Source organism: Arachis stenosperma, chromosome 3 (genome assembly GCF_014773155.1).
Source record: "Arachis stenosperma cultivar V10309 chromosome 3, arast.V10309.gnm1.PFL2, whole genome shotgun sequence".
Lineage (NCBI taxonomy): Eukaryota > Viridiplantae > Streptophyta > Magnoliopsida > Fabales > Fabaceae > Arachis > Arachis stenosperma.
Genome location: NC_080379.1, coordinates 29803521 through 29826844, shown reverse-complemented (window position 1 = coordinate 29826844; position 23324 = coordinate 29803521).

The window sequence follows — 23324 nt, the reverse complement described above, 5'->3', positions numbered from 1 at the left end:
TGGGTTAGGTAGCCCTGTCGAATGGGCAGAGCCATTCTCTGAATGATTATAGGAAGAGTTGTTGGTATGAAGAAGCGATTGAAAACAACTTAATATGGTGTTTTGCTCTTAATAGGTACATCTTTTTAACTACTCTTCTTCCAAATTCTTAAGTAGGCAATCCAAATGTATCATATCTGTTGTTTAGAGAAATCACATTGCACTTTAGTTTCCTTAACTGCTCATAAGCTCTTTTTGACCTGTCTCCATGATAGGGAGACGAGAGAACGCATAATAAAAACAAAGATAAGGATTTTCTATTGCAAACTTTAGCATTATATCAAATATTTTATTAATTTGTTTCAAAGAGACCATTATAACATTAATTTGTTTCAAAACCACTCACTATACGACTTTGTACATATCACACTATCATAGTTTTTCTATCACATTCTTTGATGCAGTTTATTTTTTTTAATTCCTAATTCTTATACCATTATTATAACTATATATTTTTCTTAGACTCTATTATAATTTTAGTTCTCATAACATTCAATTTATTTATAAAATCATTTTTGGAAACTTAAAAATTTCATTTGTACTTGAAAATAATTCAATATATATATATATATATATATATATATATATATATTGGTTTGTGGGTTAATTAGAAATTTTATTCTAGAATACATATAAACAATTATTATCTAGATAAAGTTTACCTTTCTTTTTTTATGTTATAAAAGTTATTTATTCGGTAGATATAAGAAAAAAGAAAAATTACTTTAAAAAATTGTTAGGAAAATTTAATTATTAAAAACAACTTTTAATACTAAAATTATTAACAATAATTAATTTTTCTTTAACATGTATCATATTTAAGAGGAAGGACCAAATTTTTTTTTAAAAAATAAATATATTCTTAATTATTTTTTTTTTACTTATTTTTATTAATTTGTATGTTAATCTATTTTATATTGCCTAAAATTTTTATTGATTAATTATTTATTTATTCTTTTATTTTTCTGTGATTTTTCATCATTTTTTTATCTGATTATCAATAGAAAATAAAAATAAAAAAATTTGTGAAAATTACTTAAACTTTGGAGGAAATAAAAGTTATTGATATCAAAAACTCTAAAATGAATAAAAAATTATATTATGATATATTTTTCTCAATATTTAGTTCTTTTTAACTATCATAAATATTAAAAAAAATTAATGATTAATAATTGTGTAATTAATTATCTTCTCTAATAATTAATTTGTCATAACCGTTCTTTTAGTGTAATTTATTTTTAAAAAATTATCAAGATAATTTTAATTATAATCTTATATCTTCTATTAGTATTTTTCCCATCTTAAACCTTACCAACGAAACATTAAAAAAAACCAAAGGTCACTCCCTCCTCTCCCAACCCCCCCCCAACACGCAATAAAAAAACCTCACAAACAAGACGTAATGCAGTGACCGTCCATCCTCTCTCTCTCTCTGGCGTCTCACCTCACTTAACCCAGAAACCCATCACCCAACTTTTTGCAGGGTTAAACCCCATATCCTCCTACAAGATACAGACTTGTCGTCATCTCCAATGGTCCCGACGCCTCCAATTCGTTCAACATGTAACTTTTCTGACAATCGAATAACAAGTTAGGGTTTTGTCCTAACTGTTGCAGTCCCAACACAATCTTCTGTTCACTCTTTTTTCTTTTGCTTTTCTTTTCATTTCTGGTAGTTTTTCTTTTGTTGATTTCATCAACTAAAGTTTTGGCTTCTAAAAATAACCAGTTAATACGTTTATGTGAATGGGCTCAGTTCAAGTATCCTTTCTGATTATTTTTTTCCTAAAACTAACATTTCTGTTGGTCTCACATGTTGCTGAATCTTAATCTGAACCAATATAAGATATTCTCATATATTTTGGACACGCATATATCATTCAAGGAAACCTTCGTCCCCAATTTAAAAAGAAAGAAAGAAATATTTGATTTCCAAAACAAGGCATCTTTGATACTTGGTGGATAGTTCTTTTTATTGAGCTCTTGATAGATCGAGACAATATACTTCACCCAAGTAACAAGGGACGTGTTGTTCAGGTAAATCCTCTGAAAACTGAAAACTGAAGAATCAAGTTCAGCTTTTGCCCTAATGGTTGCACTGGCAACGCAATTTTTTGTTTAGTATTTTTTCTTTTGCTTTTCTTTTCATTTTGGTAACTTTCTTTGCCTTTAAACTTTTTTTTTCTTCTTTACAAGGATCAATTATTTTGCAACGTACTCCAATTATTAATTGCAATTTCATCTTATCAAATATGATTTTATTCTTTCAGGTTTTGTAATTTCTTCGTTAGTGTTAAAAAATATAGTTATTATTTACATTATTTTTTCAATTGTTTTAAAATATAAAAAATATTTTGTTCACTCTTTTTTCTTTTGTTTTTCTTTTCAGTTTTCGTAGTTTTCCTTTCGTTAATTTCATCAGGTGAAGTTTTGGGTTCTGAAAACGTTGACTTAATAACCTTATGTGAATGTGCTAACTTCAAATATGCTTTTTGATCATTTTCTTCTTAAAAGTAGTATTTCTGTTGGCCTGAGATGGTGCTGAATTTTATTCTCAACCAATATAAGACATTGTGATATGTTTGGACATGCATGTATCATTCAATGAAAGCTTAGGGTTTGGACATTGTGATATGTTATGCATATTCTAATTAACAAATTCATAATTCAAGATTGTTTGTTTAAATAATTATTATTAGTAGTGGTTAGCTTTCTGAAACTTCTAAACATTATAATTAGGATTAGTAGAAATTCAATTTACTAGAATAAATAACGATATTTTTGTTCATCTATTTCTTCTTTTGTTTATCAACGGTTGCTGTTCCTTCTTTATGTTTCTGGATTCAATTTTATCACTTGTTTTTCTTGAATTTGTTGAAATCTTCTATTAGGGTTTACTTTATTATAATACTCTCTTTTGCAGTAAGAGACAAGATCTTTTGTTTGTTCTCGAATCTTTATACCAAGTCTCTCTATCTGATAAGGCTGAATGGCGATGGATGCCGATAGAGAAGATCCAAAGAGGTATGGTGCTGAGCATCAGAGAAGATGTTTTCTTTGCTACATTTTCAATTTCATTGAAGTCTCATCTACTTTTCCATTCAATATATTTCACATTAACTTGTGAAAATTTTAATGTCAATTAAATATCGATGTTATGCCATCTATAGTTTTTTTTTTAAATTCTTTCTCAGATATTTTTCATATTGTAATTTAATTTTATTGGCTTTTCATTTATATGTAGGCCACATTTCATAACTTGTCATAATCTCTAAAATATGTTGTATATCAGTTTTCCAAAGTGGTTTCTTGGGTATTTTTCATAATTATGCTTTTAATTTGTTACTTTTTTTTGGTATACTTAGTTAGTTGGTTTCTTGGTTAAAAGTCTCAGTCTTAGCCTCTAATCATACCATTATGTGCTAACAGAAGGTTTTTAGCAACCCAGGAATATTGGCCCTATGAAAAAGAACGGATTTTTAGATTTCGCCTCTTCAGTAACCAGGTAACCAAATATATTATGAAATATTATATCATGCATGTTAACCGATTAAAGAGGTGGGTTAAATCTTTAACTTCGAATGGTTTGTTTTTAATTTATATTCAGTTAGCGGTCTTTTCTACGTTCCTGCTCTTGATAGTTTCTTTCGCCTGTTAGATAAGTTTGATTAGCTAACTCTGAGTTCCTGATCTTTCTAATCTGAAATGGGTGTAGACTACAACAACTCTAAAAATATTAGTTTTGATAAATTATCAATGTCCATTCAAAATAAATAATATAATGTTTACTAATCATACATATAATGATAGTAACTTTAAAAATTCAGCATTTATTAATATGTGAAAAGATGATTCGATATTTATGTACATGATTTGGTTTTAGAATCCATCAAGATAACAGCAATTTCTTTTTCATTATTTCTTTCAAAACTTTAATATTTTTTTTTGGACATTTAAAAAGACCTGGTATGTGTTTCTTACTTAGTTACCTATTTTTGTGATGCTCATTATAATGCCACTTCATTTACGTGATTATTGTTCTCTTGTGTTGCTCAGATGGTAATAATGGTAGATTTTAATTTATATATACCTCTCTTTGCTAAATAATTATGTAATATTATGTGATGCATTTTTAGCATGTTTTGTTAGACATGAATTAACTTTAGGAAGAAATTTTAATATAGGGTGAGAGAGCTCTTCCCCCAACTTTTGTTTTAACTCATGGTGAAGAATTAGGGACAATGTTCTATGTCATTGACGAGCTAGATAATTGTTTAGTGCTGGAGCTGAGAAAAAACAATGATCAGTTGCTCATAACTGACTACTCATTTGAACAGATTAGAACTTTTTATTTTATCAATAGGGGAGCATTTGTTCAATTTAGGTATGTCGGTTTCGAAATTTTTTTTATTTCATTGTGGGATCACGACAACCAACCCATCCAAGTTCACCTTGATCCTGACTCATATATGCCTGAGCTAATGGACCCAGAGACACTTGATAATGTATCAAAAGTGTTTCACATAAAGTATACCAGGATTGATGAGGACTCATCACCTGATGTGATGGTTCTATCTGGGTCTGAACCATCTGATGATGAGTTTTCATCAGACGGTGATGAAAACAATGATCAAGATGGGACACTAATAGGGGATAATCCGCATAATCCGATAGATTTGTCTGGTGGAGGCACTTTATCAATGGAGGTCAACGAACAAAGTAACGAGACAAACGAATTATCTGATCATAGGTAATGCTAAATGTAACTTTTTTTCCTTGTGTTTTGGATTTTAATATCATGGTATAGATCAGTATTTTTTAATGTGGTGACTAACATATTTAAAATATCCTGAACTAGATACACTCCAGAGGTTTATTATCAAAAGACCATCACAACTTCGGATCTGGGTCAATCTAGACTGGTAAGTTGATCTCAAAAGAGTGCTTTCTTTTATTTTTTTCTCACAAGCTTATTAAATATTCTTCCTAAATCTGTTATTCATTGTGTATGAAAATACTATGTTTATCTTAACTATGAGTTATTCATTGCAGTATTTGGCTTCGAAATTTGCTACATATCTTAAACTATTTCGAGATGGTTCGATTTGGATGATCAGTGGTCCACGTTCTAATGTAGAGAAGAATGTATTCTTTTTTCACTCACTGAAAAGTGGAGGAAGAGGTGAGGAATGGAATTTTGGAGTTGGGTGGAATGAATGTTGTAGAGTATACAATTTAAAGGAGGGGGACAACATTACCTTGAAACTCGACTCGATACCTAACCGCCAGATAGAGTTGTCGATTCAACGATGTTAGGCCTCCTATGTATAACTCTGTTTGATAGATATTTTGAACTATAGTTAAATTGTTTTGGACATATTTTGTCTTTTGATTAATGAACAAATTTATATATGTTGTAAATATTTTGTTTTGCTATCAATAGGTATCTTGACAATCTATGTTTTTTAAGATTATACATAATAGAAAACTACATCTCTGTTGGACTTTTTTTCTATTTTTTTAGTGTCTAATAATTTTTATTATATTTTATTATCTTACAAAGCATATTATACTGTTCATTGACATATTGAGTAATTGTTGTATTTTATTGTTTTATTTTAATTTAGTGATAATTTTGTTATTATACAAATTTAATACAATATATCTATCTTTATAGAATATATTTTAGTTATATTTTTAGTATTTTGCCCGTACACGGATTATCATGCTAGTGTATGTATATATATATATATATAGAGAGAGAGAGAGAGAGTGTGTGTGTAAAGTAGCACCTAAAGAAACCATAACAACACAAATCAGAAACTTAAATACATTATTGAATAACGTAGAAACTTAGCACTCCTTCCGTGGACCCTAAACATTCACGAACCAGTAGCACCACATGTGCATGAAAGGTTCTTTGCTCCCTCTCCCGGTTCCAGTTTGAAGCACATACAGGAACAGCTATATCAAGTTGAAAATGATCTCATTTCTACCTTTCACACAAACCAGATCACCACAAGAAACTCCTTTTTTACTCGTACTCCTACCCACTCAAGCCTCAAAACATTCCTTAAAGGAACTCTGTGCACCATTTCCGTTCACCCATACACAGCACACAATTTGCATTCCTTTGTTCTATCTTTTTCTTTGACTTCTAAGAATTTAACAGAATTGCTTTCTAGTATTATGTTAGAAAACATGACGACCATATATATAAGAATGACGGTTTCCCGCCATTTTACTCAGCCCAGATGTGTGAAACGACTGACTCTTGTAGAGCCTAGTCCCAAGTATGGGCTGCCAACGTTGATTCTGAGTTCCGATTGATAAGCAGCCTGATTGACAAATATATTTGTCTCCGTTGACGCTAAATTTCCCGACGTAATCATCCAGCCCCGCAACCAGAACTACTTGAATCTTGTCCCAGAAAACTTACAAGTCATGAAGGCCAATGTAGACGCGCTCAAAATCATTCAGCTTGGACTGATTCGGCATAGGATCCGACAATTCCATGTTTGGACTATTAAATGGTCCAAAAAGAAATATATTTTTTTTAAGTTTTTTAATAATTATTAAATAATTTTTAATTAATTTTAATTATAATTTAATTTTTTATATATTATTTAATTATTAAATCTATCTTCTATACTATGATGTTTATTAACCATCGAAAAAAATAACAACAAAATAGATCTTTTATTGATAGTAACCTTCATAAATATTTTTGGTAATGTGAATCAATGAAGTTTTTTTCTTATATCTGTAAATGCTAGGAAATCTTGTTTCTTGTCGATTGAATATCACACGTTTCTTCAAAATTCAATCCATTAGAGATATAAAACAATTGATTAAATTTCATACAGCAATATGGATTTTCTCAAAATTCAATTGATTGAAATTGTTACACACAATCGATTGAATTTTGCAAAGCAATAAGGGTATTTTTTTATTCAATCGATTGTTATGATAATACATTCATTGAAATTTGTACCTGATATATATATATATAAATTTAAAAAACTCATATTTTTATGATAAAGTAATGTCATTTTCATTTATTATTTCAACAACCATTCATATAAATATTATGTCTTGTCAATTATATTTTATTTTATATAATTAATTTGTTTATAAAAAATATTTTGTTTGTATTCTATTTATATGTTTGTATATATTAATATTATTTTCATTTTTTAGATGTTTGTGACATAAATTGATATTTTTTAATCCTTATGTGGAATTTTTTTAATTTTCTACTATTTCTTAGAATAATATCCTTTGCATTGATTAACCCTTGGAATAGAATTCTCTACAGAATTGGAATTCTATTTCTTGTTTTGGTATAAAAAATAGCACTAATTTCAATTCTCATGTTAATGCTATATACAAATCAGTCTAATTTCTAATTCAATTTGATATGTTCCTTCTTCGTATTCCATTCTCTATAACTGCTCAAACACCCACACTTTAACAAAGTAAAAAAATATTCTTTAAAAAATGGAAGAAAAATAGAAACAGAGGCTAAAGATGGTAGAGTACAAAGGGTAAACAATTGAAGAAGAAAAACGAGCAACCACGAAGAGAATTCAAGTAGAGTGAACGATGAGCCCAACAAGAAAAAAGAGCAAACAAGCACTATTTGAGTGTCTTTTTGCAGCTGCTAAAATGAAATTTTTTTACTTTTGTTTAGAAAATTTATAATTTTTATAATTATTTAATCAGAACAGTGGATAAAGTACTAAATTAGTCCTTATCATTGGGCATAATCCTGTTTTGGTCCTTAAGATTTAAAGTGTCCTATGCTTCAATGAATTAACGTAGTCCCACCGTGAATAATTAACGAAATGTCCTATATGACAGCAATATAAAAATAAGATCGATAATTTGGAAGATAAGTACAAGTTCTAGAGGTACAAAACTATGGATACATCAATACATTTATTTATCATTCTCTTTAGTTCTATAGAAAATATTTTATTTCAATTGTAAAAAAATAATAAATAAATATATTGATGCATCCACGATTGATTTTGTACTTATTCTCTAGATTAACTTTGACCTCACGGTGGGTTACATTGAAATTAAAGAAAACTTTTTTGAATTCAAATAAGACTCTTTAAATTTTAAAGACTAAAACACGCCCAAATATAGGGGACTAATTTAGTATTTTACCCTTAAACAGTTTTAATATATTAAAAATTATACTCCAAATAATGTCTATATACTTTTCATACATAACGAAGACTACCATGACTAATAAAACAAGGAATTGTAAATTAAAAAATTTTATTCACTAACTTCAATTTTGGAATAAAAACCATGCATTATTTACTAAAGGTTTAATTACTCTGTTGATTCTTATAGTTTCGCAAAATTTTCAATTAGGTCCCTATACTTTTTTTCCTTTTAATTGGGTCCCTATACGTTAATTTTTTTTCAAGTTAGTCCCTATTAACGTTAAACGTCAAAAAAATGTTAGTAAATTGTGAAATTACTTTTATACCCTTAGGGACCTAATTGAAAAGAAAAAAAATATAGGGACTTAATTGAAAATTCGGTAAAACTATAAAATATTCAATAAAAGATATTCCTATAATCCCTATTCAATGATTCTAAGATATGAAAAATATTCTTATAATCCATTTTATTTTGTCACTATCATTCTTTTGCTTATTTATATACAAATTGTACCAAAAATACCTTCTCTTTTGTTTTTGACTTTCAAAATACCTTATCTTAAGAACCTAAAAAAGAATGGATAAAATGAAATACAAATAATAGTAATAAGCATATATAAAATTCAGTTTTCATCCTTCAAGTATTCATTATGATAATGTAACATTTTATGTTTCTGTGGATTCATAGAATATAATTTGTATCTTTATCATATCATGGTACACAATAAAAACCACAAGGCTATGTAATTTATGTTATTGAAATTTAAAATCGAAAAATCAGTTCTTCTGTTGCAGCCTCCCACTCCCTAAACTAGCATAGAGATCAATAATAACATTGATAACGGACGGTTTTGAGTCGAAAAGAATTCTAAGAGAGCTGACTTCAGTTTATCAGTAAATATATGCAACCATATATGATCATATCAAAGTTTTGAATATCAATGCCATATACACAATCTTGGAGAGTAGTTAGGGAAGATGGCTGCATATAACAAAAATAAAAATTAAATTTACATTATATGAATATATCACTGTAAATGCAAACTTAAAAATGTAGGGTGTTGTACCTTCATATATGCATCTAAATCACGGTCTGGCATTATTCGTGCTTCTTACTCTCTTCTATTTACTTCTTTCCAAAGCTCTTTCATACAAGGAAAACAAAACATCACTCAAGCCCGTTTAACTAAACATGTTTTTTTTTCTTTTGAAAATTGAGTTACCTACCATCTTTGCTTTCACCCTGACTAGAGGAATGAATTCTTCTAGTGTGTATCTATTGTAAGAAATTTCCACTTTTACCTAGTGTGTGTCCTTTGTGGTACTATATATTAGCAGACAAAAAAATGCTATGAAAAATTAATGAGCAATGTTAGGGGGCCAGCAATTTTTGTGATTGTTAGCCATCAACTAGCCATCAATGATGATTTGATGGTGTGAGATTGGTGTGAAATTTCATCCAATGGCTCACCTTCCTCTGCTGGTTATATGCTGGCCAAAATTCAATAAAACTGCTGGTCCCCTAGACTTTTCCAAAATTAATATAGCAATTCTTGAAAGATTCAATATGGCATGGCATGCAGATGCTACTTTCAAACACCAATTATTATGTAGAGAAAATTAGTCAAAAATAAATTACAAGAAAAAAGGCTAGAGATTCAAAACCTTGAGAGAATGGTCAAATCTTCCTGTCAGAGACAATAATAGCGTTGTTTTGCCACTTCCTGGAGGGCCAAGCAATAAGGTCATCCCGAAAGAGAATCAACCATTGAATAAAAGATACAAATAAGTGGTATCGGTTATATGAATTGAACATTATTGCGCCTTGTCATGGAATAAAAGACATACAGATACAAATAACTTGTGAAAGACAACACCACTCTGAACTCGTTCTGATTTTAAACTCAATCAATGTCTCTAAACAAAAGTGTATAAAAATCATCACCAAAGAAATGTCTACTCTTTTTTCAATCTGATTGATTCTTCTCCACTGTAACCACACTAACAAAAGTGTTTATTGTCATTATAGAAACTAAAAATTAAAAACACGAAAGAGTAAATGTAGCATAAACCAATCATAAAGCCACAAATACAGATAGTAAATGAAATCATTAGAACACCCAAAAGGAAAAATCAAGATGCCGCAAATGGTAAAAACTTTATGTTATGTGTAATAATTGTACAACACTGTAAGCTTTTACTGATCATCATAACGATAAAAAAAAACATATAAATAGAAGGGTACTTCATAAAGCACATTAACAATGGAACACAATCGAGGAAAATCATTGAAGGAAATGATATGAATTGCAAACAAATTCAGATCATTCAAAAAAAATAGATTTTTACGCAAACCCATTTGCATTTAAGAGAAAACAAACAGAACCCAGACAAGTACATGTTTAATAATTTATCATTACCACTACTTAGTACTCAGTTTTCACTAGTAACTAGTAAAAAAATCTCCCATTACTTGAGATTTTGGGTTGTCCCATAGGAATTATTCATGGAAGATCCAAGTTCAAGATAATGGCAAAAAACAAGTATTTGAGACATGCATAAATCCACAGAATCAGTCATTATATTTTCAATTTTATACACTTTTTATACTGGTTGTTACTTTTTATAAACCAGGCGCGAGGGATGAAGCGGCGGCGCGGTGAGGGAGGGACGGAGGCACGGTGCGGCGAGGCGAGGGAAGCATGGAAGCACGGAGGCGAGACGTGGCGAGCGAGAGAGGGACAGAGGCGCGGCGAAATACAAGGAATGAGTAGAATACAAGGGACGAGGCACGACAGGGACGCCGAGGGCACCGTGCGGCAGATCTGGAGAGAGTTCGATGAACGGATGAAGACGTTAGGGCTAAGGATACGTAAGTGTGGAAGTGAGAAGGATTTTTTTGGAATTTTAAAAATATAAGAGTGTCCTGCTATCCTAAAAAAGAGAATATTCGTTTTTTTTAAGAGAATATTCTGTTATTTTAGACGTTTTTCTCATGGTAGGGATTTAATTAAAAAAAAATTAACGTATAGGGACCCAATTAAAAGGAAAAAAAAGTATAAAGACCTAATTGAAAATTTTGCAAAACTATAGGGACCAATAGAGTAATTAAACATTTTCTAAACGACATAAGATAAAAAAGACTTTTTCACAAACTTATTAATTATTATAATATAGAAATTGATTGGAAATGAAGATCGCCTAATGATGAATAAAAATTAGATATCAAGAAGATGGATAAACGATGAAGAAAAATTAGATATTAAGGAGATGGATAAACGATTACAATGGTAGAATTGGATAATTGAAAAATAAATTGATCATAGATTATTTACCAATTATTAATATTAGTATTGAAAAAGATAATATTATGATATCTAAATCAAAATAAAAAACTTAAAAAATTAAAGATAAAATTTTAAAGATAAAATAAATGAATAATAAGATAATAATTTATGAATAAGTGGTGAAAAAGTTATAACGGCTTAATATACATCGCAGTTCTCAATTCAATCAAATGTGTTACCACACTAATCAATTGAATACGAAAATACCCTTAATCACGTACAAAATTTAATTGATTGTGTTACAAAACCAATCGATTCAATTTTGTGAAAACTCATTCTACAGCACATTTCAATCTATCGTGTTACCATGCCAATCAATTGAATAACAAAATATTCTTATTGCTTTACGAAATTCAATTGATTGGGTAACACTACTGTTCATACCCTGGCCCAATGTTAAGGGCCCAGGTCCAACCAAAAGGCCTGATCCAACAGATTAAGCCTAGCAAAGCACCGACCTCCACTTAAGAAGTCGGTGTCAACCACGACTTAGTATGAAGAAGTCGGATATGAGATTAGCTGGCAGATAAACACTCATTCAAATGAGTAACCGCCCCTAAAATCTCTCTAACCACTTCATAAAGCCATATCTTAACCTCCCTAAGATAATGGGACGGTTAATATCCTAAGGATACGGCACTACTCCAACGGTGGTTATTGGCTCACCACTATAAGTACACTGACACGCCTCAGGTATCTCTAAGTCCAATACTCTCTAGACCTGCTCACACTCTTGCTAACTTAGGCATCGGAGTGTCTTTGCAGGTACCACCCCCCATTCATTCACGCGCGCAAGTCGGACGGAGCCTCCCGAGTTGCAGATACATCCGGAGTTTCTCCTCCTTCATACACTTGGGCCGTCAAACGTCATCCATCTTATTAATCTCCGGTTACCCACCGTAACATTGGCACCGTTGCCGGGGACCCGAGAGATCGTCCATCGATGGCGGATAGATCCCACGAAGAAGTCCATGCGGAAACGGATTCCGAAGAAGAGAATCTGAATGCAGGTAACGACAATGTGGATTTAACCCTCCACCAAGAAGTTAATGATCAGCATAGAGAGGGCACCTCCGGGGTAAAAAACCCGAAGGCAAATCCCTCAGACGAGCGAGAATCGGAAAAAGGTGGACCATCCCACGTAACTGAACTAATGGGGTTAGTCCACAGTCGCTTAGAACGATTGGAGCAAGAGCGGGAAAAGCAGAAAGAAACTGAAAGGTACCTCAAAGAGGAGATGGAACGGCGAAAAGAGTTAGAGAGAAAACTCTTACAGCTAGAATCCTCCCTCAAGGGTCATAACTCCCGCGACGACCAAGAAGATCAATTCCCAGGTGGAGAGGATCCTTTCAGCGAGGACATAATGAGGGCAAAAGTTCCGAGAAACTTTAAAAGCCCTGATATGGACCTCTATGATGGGACCACAGACCCAAAGCATCATCTAAGCAACTTCAAAAGTCGGATGTATCTAGCCGATGCCTCCGACGCTACGAGATGCAAAGCTTTCCCGACCACTTTATCGAAAGCGGCAATGAAGTGGTTCGATAGCCTCCCACCAAGATCAATCACCAGCTTTGAAGACCTCTCAAGGAAGTTTTTGATGAGGTTTTCAATTCAGAAAGATAAAGTAAAACATGCACCGAGCCTCCTGGGAATAAAACAGGAGGTCGGAGAGTCTTTACGAGCCTATATGGAAAGGTTCAATAAGGCATGTTTGGAGATCCAAGACCTGCCCACAGAGGCAGTCATAATGGGGTTAGTCAATGGACTTAGAGAAGGACCCTTCTCACAGTCCATATCTAAAAGGCACCCCGTTTCCCTAAGTGATGTACAAGAAAGGGCCGAAAAGTACATCAACATGGAGGATAATGCAAAATTAAGAGACCTGAGCTGGCGACCTGGACCCTCTCCCTCATCCAAGGAGAGGGAAAGGGAAGTCAAGAAGAAGGAAGAACTCGGTCTCGAGAGGCCCAGAAAATATCACTCTTATACTCCTCTCAAAACTTCTATAGTGGATGTATACAGAGAGATTTGCCACACTGAAAGGCTGCCACCCCCTAGACCTATTAAAAACAAAAAAGGGGAAAGCCGCAGCGACTACTGCGAGTACCATAAAATATATGGTCACTCCACCAACGATTGTTACGACCTCAAAAATGTGATAGAAAAGCTGGCTAGAGAAGGTCGGCTTGATAGATATCTCATGGAAAGGTCAGACACCCACGGGAAAAGAAAGCGAGATGATATGGATAGAAGAGATCCACCGCCGCAGACTCCAGAGAGACATATCCACATGATCTCAGGAGGATTTGCGGGAGGGGGGCTCACTAAATCCTCTCGCAAAAGACATCTCAAAAGAGTCTACCAAGTCGGGGAGGAGTCATCCGACCTCCCCACCATCTCATTCACAAAAGAAGATGGGCAAGGGATAATCCCCTGGCACGATGATCCCGTGGTGATAACTATGATCCTAGCCAATGCCCATCTCCACAGAACCCTAGTAGACCAAGGAAGCTCGGCGGACATCCTTTTTAAGCCCGCCTTCGACAAGCTAGGGTTAGATGAAAAAGAGTTGAGAGCATACCCCGACACCTTATATGGATTGGGGAATACGCCAATAAAGCCACTGGGATTCTTGCCCCTTCACACCACTTTTGGAAAAGGGGAAAAATCAAGGACTCTGAGCATAGACTTCATAGTCATTGATGAAGGGTCAGCCTATAATGCCTTAATCGGCAGAACTACCCTTAATCGCCTCGGGGCAGTGGTATCCACTCCCCACCTTTGCATGAAATTCCCGACCCCAGCGGGAATAGCAACGGTAAAGGGAGACCAAAAATTGGCAAGAAAATGCTACAATGAAAGCCTAAATCTGAGAGGAAAAGGCAAAGAAGTCCACACCATAGAGCTCGGCGGCACAAGGGCCAGAGAAGAGCTACGACCCCAACCGGGAGGAAAAACCGAAGAGGTACAAGTCGGTAAAGAGGAAGGAAAAAACACTTACATAGGAGCCAACCTAGGGGAAACCCTAAAACAAAGGTTGACTGAACTCCTGAGAGCTAATTCCGACCTCTTCGCATGGAAGGCTTCCGACATGCCCGGGATTGATCCCGAGCTCATGTCCCACCGACTGTCAGTTTACCCAGGGTCCCGACCTGTGCAGCAAAGAAGACGCAAGCTCGGCCCAGAACGAGCCCTAATAGTAGAAGAGCAAGTGCAGGCGCTCCTGGAAGTCGGCTTTATTAGAGAGGTCAAATACCCAACGTGGCTAGCCAATGTAGTGCTAGTCAAAAAACAGAATGGTAAATGGAGAATGTGCGTCGACTATACCGACTTGAATAAGGCATGTCCTAAGGACCCTTATCCCCTACCGAGTATTGATACCCTGGTGGACTCCAGCTCGGGGTATCAATACTTATCATTCATGGACGCCTACTCGGGATATAACCAAATCCCGATGTACGAGCCCGACCAAGAGAAAACATCTTTCATCACACCAAGGGCAAACTACTGCTATGTGGTCATGCCATTCGGATTAAAGAATGCAGGAGCCACATACCAACGGTTGATGAATAAAGTGTTTTCCCCCCACCTAGGGAGCTTGATGGAAGTATACGTCGACGACATGCTAGTAAAGACCAAAGAAGAAGTCGACCTATTAACCGACCTCTCACAAGTCTTCGACACTATAAGGTTGCATGGGATGAGGCTAAATCCTGCAAAGTGCGCCTTCGCGGTCGAGGCAGGAAAATTTCTAGGGTTCATGCTAACACAGAGGGGGATTGAGGCTAATCCCGATAAATGCAGAGCCATCCTAGAAATGAAAAGCCCAACTTGTTTGAGAGAGGTTCAACAGCTCAATGGCCGGCTTGCAGTCCTCTCCAGATTCTTGGCAGGATCGGCATTAAAATCCCTGCCATTATTCTCTTTATTGAGGAAGGGGTGCCAATTCGAATGGACTCCGGAATGCGAGGAGGCGTTCCAAGAGTTCAAAAGGTTCTTAAGCCAACCTCCTATCTTAACCAGACCAATACCGGGAAAAGACCTTGTCCTATACCTATCCGTAGCAAACAGGGCTGTCTCATCAGCCCTGATCAAAGAAGACGAAGTCGGACAACACCTGGTCTATTTCATCAGTAAGGTCCTGCAAGGCCCTGAACTAAGGTACCACAAACTAGAAAAGTTTGTCTACTCCTTAGTAATAGCCTCACGAAGGTTACGACCTTACTTCCAGGCTCATACAATAAGAGTCCGCACAAACCAACCCATGAAGCAAATCCTCCAAAAGACGGATGTTGCAGGGAAAATGGTTCAATGGGCAATAGAACTCTCCGAGTTCGATCTGAGATATGAAACTCGGACAGCAATTAAAGCCCAATGCCTCGCCGACTTCGTTGCAGAATACGCAGGAGATCAAGAGGAAAAGCCGACTACATGGGAACTCTATGTAGACGGATCCTCCAACAAAACGGGAAGCGGCGCGGGCATAATATTGGTAGATGAAAAAGGAACCCAAATAGAGGTCTCCTTAAAATTTGAATTCCCGGCTTCAAACAATCAGGCAGAATATGAAGCCCTGATAGCCGGATTAAAGTTAGCAGAAGAAGTTGGTGCTACAAAGGTGATGATATACAGCGACTCGCAAGTGGTGACCTCCCAAATAAGTGGAGAGTATCAGGCAAAGGACCCAAATATGAAAAGGTACTTAGAAAAAACCTTGGAGCACCTCGGGCACTTTGCGGAAACCGAGGTCAAACACATACCTCGGGATCTAAATAGTAGAGCAGATGCCCTCTCCAAGTTAGCAAGTACCAAACCAGGAGGAAACAACAGAAGCCTGATTCAAGAAACCCTCCAAGAACCCTCGGTATCCAAAACAGAAGACAGACAAGAGGCACTCGAGGTAGTCGGTTTAAACCTCGGATGGATGGATCCCTTAGTCGAATACTTGAAATTCGACATCCTCCCTAAGGAGGAAAAGGAGGCCAAAAGAATCCGAAGGGAAGCACAGCATTACACTTTGGTAAGAAATGTCCTCTACCGAAGAGGAATATCAACACCATTGTTAAAATGTGTACCGACCTCAAGGACCGCCGAGGTGTTGGAGGAAGTACATAGCGGGATCTGCGGAAATCATCTCGGAGCAAGGTCATTAGCCAGAAAAGTAATCCGAGCGGGATTCTACTGGCCAACCTTGCAGAAAGATGCCACAGAATTTGTGAAAAAATGCCAACCGTGTCAGATGCACGCAAATTTCCACGTAGCTCCACCAGAAGAGCTCATCAGTATCACTTCTCCCTGGCCTTTTGCAAAATGGGGAATGGATTTGTTAGGTCCTTTTCCCCAAGCACCGGGACAAGTTAAATACTTGATCGTGGGAATAGATTACTTCACAAAATGGATAGAAGCAGAACCGCTAGCCACTATCACCGCTCAAAGAAGTCGCAGGTTCCTCTACAAAAATATTATCACAAGGTATGGAATACTTTATTCCATCACTACAGACAATGGAACCCAATTCACCGATGCCACCTTCAGAAATCTAGTGGCCAGTCTGAAAATCAAGCACCAGTTCACCTCGGTAGAACACCCACAAGCTAATGGGCAAGCCGAGGCAGCTAACAAGGTCATACTGGCAGGATTAAAGAAGAGACTACAGGAAGCAAAAGGAGCTTGGGCTGAAGAGCTCCCTCAGGTGTTATGGGCTTATAGGACAACTCCTCAATCCGCCACAGGAGAAACACCCTTCCGACTAGTCTATGGCGTAGAAGCCATGATTCCAATAGAAATCAATGAGCAAAGCCCAAGGGTAATTCTCCACGACGAGGTCGAAAATATACGGGGACACAAAGAGGAGCTCGACTTGCTCCCCGAAGTCCGAGAAGGCGCCCAGATAAGAGAAGCTGCGCTGAAGCAAAGAATGACTACAAGACACAACAAGAAAGTCATTCGAAGAACATTTGCTACAGATGACTTGGTCCTAATCAGAAACGACATTGGAGTCAACAAATCAGGAGAAGGAAAGCTCGCCGCAAATTGGAAGGGACCGTACAAAATCAAAGAAGTATTAGGGAAAGGTTATTATAAAGTAACCGACCTAAGCGGAACCGAGCTACCAAGGTCGTGGCATGCTTGTAATATGAAAAGGTACTACAGTTAAAAGCGAACTCTACTCCGTGATGTACTCTTTTCCCAACTTCATGATTTTTTCCCAAAAGGGTTTTTTCTGGAGAAGGGTTTTTAACGAGGCATCATAGTAGAGGCTAAGGGAAAATAGGCTATCAAGACCCTTAGTAGCAAGAAGGTACCTTCCTAAATTAATAAAGATCTTTTTTCATTCATAATATCTCTTATAATATCCTACTTTATTCTTTCTAAGTCCCTCTACGAAACGCGCCGACTTAAGCTCGACAAAACGTGAAAATCCCATGAATCGACCTAGATGATCGTCAGGATAAAACGACGAGGTACAAGTCGGCGTAAAGAGGTTATATGAGTTGATCGTAAAAACTCGGGAACCATCCGACTCTTAAGTCGAAATGAAATTCCGAGTAAAACAAACTCGAAAGAGCTCCGAGTGAAAGAAAACCGAGCTCCGAGTAAAAGAAAAACGCATCGCAAAAATAACCTAAGTCATGAAAACTCATCAAAAAGCAAAAGTTGAGTATAAAGGATACCAAAAAGAGATTGAAAAACCTAGGATCAAAGGTTGCGTAAAAAGCCCTCAAACTAAAGGGCTCGAAAAAGCAAGGCAAGACAAGAAAAAGGTTTTCAGAAAAAAGACCAAAACGGGTTCTTCGAAATATCCAAAACAGAAAAGTATGCGCGCACAAGGTAACTTAAACCCTTATCCAAAAAAGGGGCATTCACTTTTGTTTAAAAACCCTTATCCAAAAAAGGGCACAGATCAGAATATTTTTGTTTACGGCCTTAAAAGGCCAAAGGGAAATTGTTCACACAAACACCAACAATGAATAAAGTTTAAAGGGGGGACTCACAGGCCGAGCCCCCAGATAGCCGTAAAAATAAAATTATCTTTTCAAAGGAGTAGAGGAATCATCACCGCCAGACTCAGGAGGGGCGCTGCCGGGACCAGTCGGAGGAACGGAGGAAGAACTCGGAGCTTCTTTAGAATGAGGAGGGGACTCAATAATCCTCTGCCCCCGAGTCTTCAAATCTGACTCGGAAACAACCTCGGGAGCAGGAGGATCCACGATAGCACCATCGATGACGACCTTGTCAGGATGCAAAGGAGAAAGATCCAAGTCGGGAGCGATAACTCTGACTTGTTCCAGGAAAATTCTCCAAGACTCCTCGGCGCCATCGGCAATAGAGTCCTCCAACTCGGCGTATGCGTTCCGAGAATTCAGCAAGTCCTTCCTCACGGCCACAATATCCTGAAATAAACTGTGGTAGCTGTCTTGTGCCGTTTTTCTCAAATTCGCCTCCAAAGTACATTGAGCCCGTAGCTTACCCTCCTCCTCCTTAAGGTGATCCCTCTCCTTCCTCAATTTATCTCTCTCCTCCTTCAACTCCTTCTCATGTTTTTCATAAATAAGAAGCCTCCCCTCCAACTCCTCAACCCTTGAGGATGCCCCCAAAGAGCTGAGGGGAGTCTTCTCAAAAATGTCCAAAAGTTTGCCACAAACACCCGCTGCCCTAAAACTCTCCTCGGCCATGGTGGTGAGGTGGTTTTGAACAGAAACATCATCCATACTTATAAAAGGATAGATGTTCTTTCGGACGAATGCCAGAGCATCCGCCTTAACCCCACCATCAAAAGAAGAAGAACCAGACTCTGAAGCCTTACGCTTCTTCTTCTCTGGCTCAGAGAGAATTTGGGCAGAAGGGGGTGGTCGAGACAAACTTGAGGAAGAAATGACAATGGGTTGAGAAGGAGTGCCAGTATTTTTAGGAGGAGGAGGAGGAGGAGGAGGAGAGGTGATCGCCCTGGCACCACCAGACCTAGCTCGGGACTTCGCTTTAGCCTCCTGGACCCTTTGGTAAGCCTCCTGAGCATTCTTCCTTGCCATATCTACAAGAAAAACAACCAACAGTTATAAGTTGGCAACATTCAAGTCGGTAGAAACAACTCGGAAATCATGAATGCATGCACTACCTAATTGAGATTGAACAAAAGTCGGCGTTCCCTGGAGGATTTTTCTGGTATCCAAGTATGGGGCCCTCCCCCACGCTTCTCGGAAAAACCCCACAATGGCTGCCTCCACCTCGTCCAGGTCATCTGGACCATACTTTTCACGAGGGGAGGCCGCCAACCAATAAAGGGGAAAGCGAGGGGAAGAGTGCTCATCAAGGAAGAAGGGATGGTGACCCTCTACAGCTTGTACTTTGAAAAAATAGTTTTTGAAGTCATGAAAAGATTCGTCGAAAAGGGTGAAAATCCTCCGACCTTGTATGGCTCGGAAGGATACCCACTGCTGTTTGTTGTTTAGCTCACTAAAGGGCTTAGTCATATGAAAGAGAAAAAAGAAAATCCTCAAAGAGGTCGGAAAGTCCAGAGCGTGGCTAATAAACTGATAGATCTTCAAAAAACCCCAAGAATTGGGGTGAAGTTGAGTAGGGGCAACTCTACAGTGGTGCAAAACAGATATCTCGAAATCGGAAAAAGGAAGAAAAACGCCCAAACGGGTGATCATACATTCATACATGAAGAAAAAATGAGGGGCCGCCTCATTAACTCTCCCAAAACAGACCCGGTCTTCAGGACCCGGGATTATCAGTTCATATTTTGGCTCGTCCTTCTCCGAAGTACAGAGCCGGTGATGAGTACGAAGATGAGTGATAAACTCAGCGTCGACCAGGGGTTCCTCCCCAAGGACAGTGTCATCAACCCACAAAGAAAGAACGTCTACGGAAGCCATTTTTTATATATAAAGAAAAGTGGCAGAAACCTACAAAAGGAAAAAAGAAAAGGAAAAATCAAAAAACACGGCCCCTAAAGAGGAGAGATACAAAGCTAGGATCTACAGGCCAACCTATCCACTCACAATGCAAAACATGCAAACATAAGGCATGACATGGAAGAAATAAAACTAACCTTTATCCAAGAAATGAAGGTTGGAGAAAGCGAAAATCCTCGAACACAAGAATACAGCACGAGCAAGAAAATAAGAAGTTTGAAAGATTGAAGAAACGGAAAAACGAAAGAGAGGGAAAGTATTTATAAATAGGCCAAGGGGCATAATGGTAAAAACGAGGCAGTCATTAATGAGACTGCACCGTTACCAAAGCCCTCGATCCCTAAATGATCCCTCAACGGACACGACGCTTGAATTGACGTAACTGTCAGAAACAAAAGGTCGCGAAAATCACGTCGGTTTTAAAACCCGTGAAGGTCGGCTACGAACCCGAGTTAAATACTTGAACCCAAGCCTTGAAAGGATCTTGGGCTCGAGTAGGGGCACTGTTCATACCCTGGCCCAATGTTAAGGGCCCAGGTCCAACCAAAAGGCCTGATCCAACAGATTAAGCCTAGTAAAGCACCGACCTCCACTTAAGAAGTCGGTGTCAACCACGACTTAGTATGAAGAAGTCGGATATGAGATTAGCTGGCAGATAAACACTCATTCAAATGAGTAACCGCCCCTAAAATCTCTCTAACCACTTCATAAAGCCATATCTTAACCTCCCTAAGATAATGGGACGGTTAATATCCTAAGGATACGGCACTACTCCAACGGTGGTTATTGGCTCACCACTATAAGTACACTGACACGCCTCAGGTATCTCTAAGTCCAATACTCTCTAGACCTGCTCACACTCTTGCTAACTTAGGCATCGGAGTGTCTTTGCAGGTACCACCCCCCATTCATTCACGCGCGCAAGTCGGACAGAGCCTCCCGAGTTGCAGATACATCCGGAGTTTCTCCTCCTTCATACACTTGGGCCGTCAAACGTCATCCATCTTATTAATCTCCGGTTACCCACCGTAACAACTACCAATCGATTAAATAAGAAAAAATTTATATTCTATATTGCAATTCAATCGGTCGTGTAACAATTCCAATTAATTGAATTTTGAGAAAACCCATATTGTGTTACATCTCCAATTGATTGAATTTTGAAGAAACTTGCGATATTCAATCAATTGTATTGTACGTTCAATCAACTGAATTGTCAAGAAATATAATTTTACAGATGTAACAGATCAAAGACAAAAAAAATTCGTTGATTTATATTATTAAAATATTTATGAAGGTAACTATTAATGAAAAATCTATTTTGTTGTTTTTGTTTCTAATAGTTAATAAACATAATAGATGAATAATAAAATAATAATTTATAAAATAGAAAATAAATTTAATAATTAAATTATATATAAAAGATTAATTTGTAGTTAAAATTAAATAACAACTATTTAATAATTATAAAAAAAACTTAAAAAAATATATTATTGGACCATTTCTAGACCATCGAATCGTATGCTGGCTCACTCTGTCAGACGAGCACGGCAACCTCCTTGACCTAGGAACCAACAACAGAATTCACTACATCTGGCAGTTCAATTTCCGAGATTTCAACCTCATGCAAGACTCTGTGGCACTCTTGCGCAGCCAGGCATCGACTTTGCATGCAATGCAGTGGCCGGAGTGTCTTCGGTGCATTTTGCGAAGTTGGCAGCAGCATCAAAGCACTGACATGATCACATTCCATGGTGTTTATGATATTGGATATTTGGTGAAAATTTTGACGTGGAAATTTAGGAGTGAAAACAGGCCAGGTCAGATCAGGTTTTGTTCTAACAGATCTGGCCTGTCATGTAATTAATTAGTTTGAGTCTCTTACAGTTTGTTATAGGCTCTTTATAAATATTAGGTCTGGCTTGTTATTTAATTTAGTTTGGTCTGAAGTCTGTTAAAAGGCATGATAATTTTATTTTATAAAAAATAAAATATTATTTATAAAATATTTATATATAATACGTCATATTTAATATTTATAAAAATTTTTACTTTTTTAAAATATTTTAAATATACAAAAATATTTATAATAAAATATAATAAATTTAAAATATTTCATAAATTTGATAATAATAAAAAATTATTTATATATTTAATTATGTTTTAACAGGTTCAGACAAGTTTAACAGGCCAATAAAACTAATTAATAAGTCTGGCCTGGCCTATTAATATATTAAGACTTTTAAAAGAGTCTAAGTCTATTCCTATTTTATAACAGGGCCAAACACAGGCCAGGCTACAAATCCTTGGCAGCCCTTTTTCCACCCCTACGTGGAGTGTTCTTCCAACAAGCTTGGAGGAGTTCTTGGTGCTTGTAAAAGAGCTGTTTGGGGGAAATGCTTATGATGTGAAGCATGTGATGAGGTTCTGCAGTGGTCTTTATGGGGTTTGGAGAAGGTGGCCGACACACTTGAGGTGGACCGAGTTGCTGGGAAGTGCCACCAGGCCGGTTCTGACAGTTTGTTCACCTACCACACCTTTCACAAGATTAGAGAAACTTATTTTTTGGCTAATGATAATAGATTTAAGGAATATGCTAATGTATTTTTTGGGTTAGAAATTGCGAAAGTTTAACACTCTTAAGTGGAAAGAAATTATCATACATTAGATTATTCATGTAATAACATTTTTGTCTGTGAATTACAGTATGACAGTTATTTTATAACAATTGAATTGGTTGTTTCATTGTTCTGTCTTTGACTCTCTTCCACAATGACCAAGTTTGTATTTGAGTTTAGACATCGCTTTTAATAGACATATTAATAGACAGATGTTGA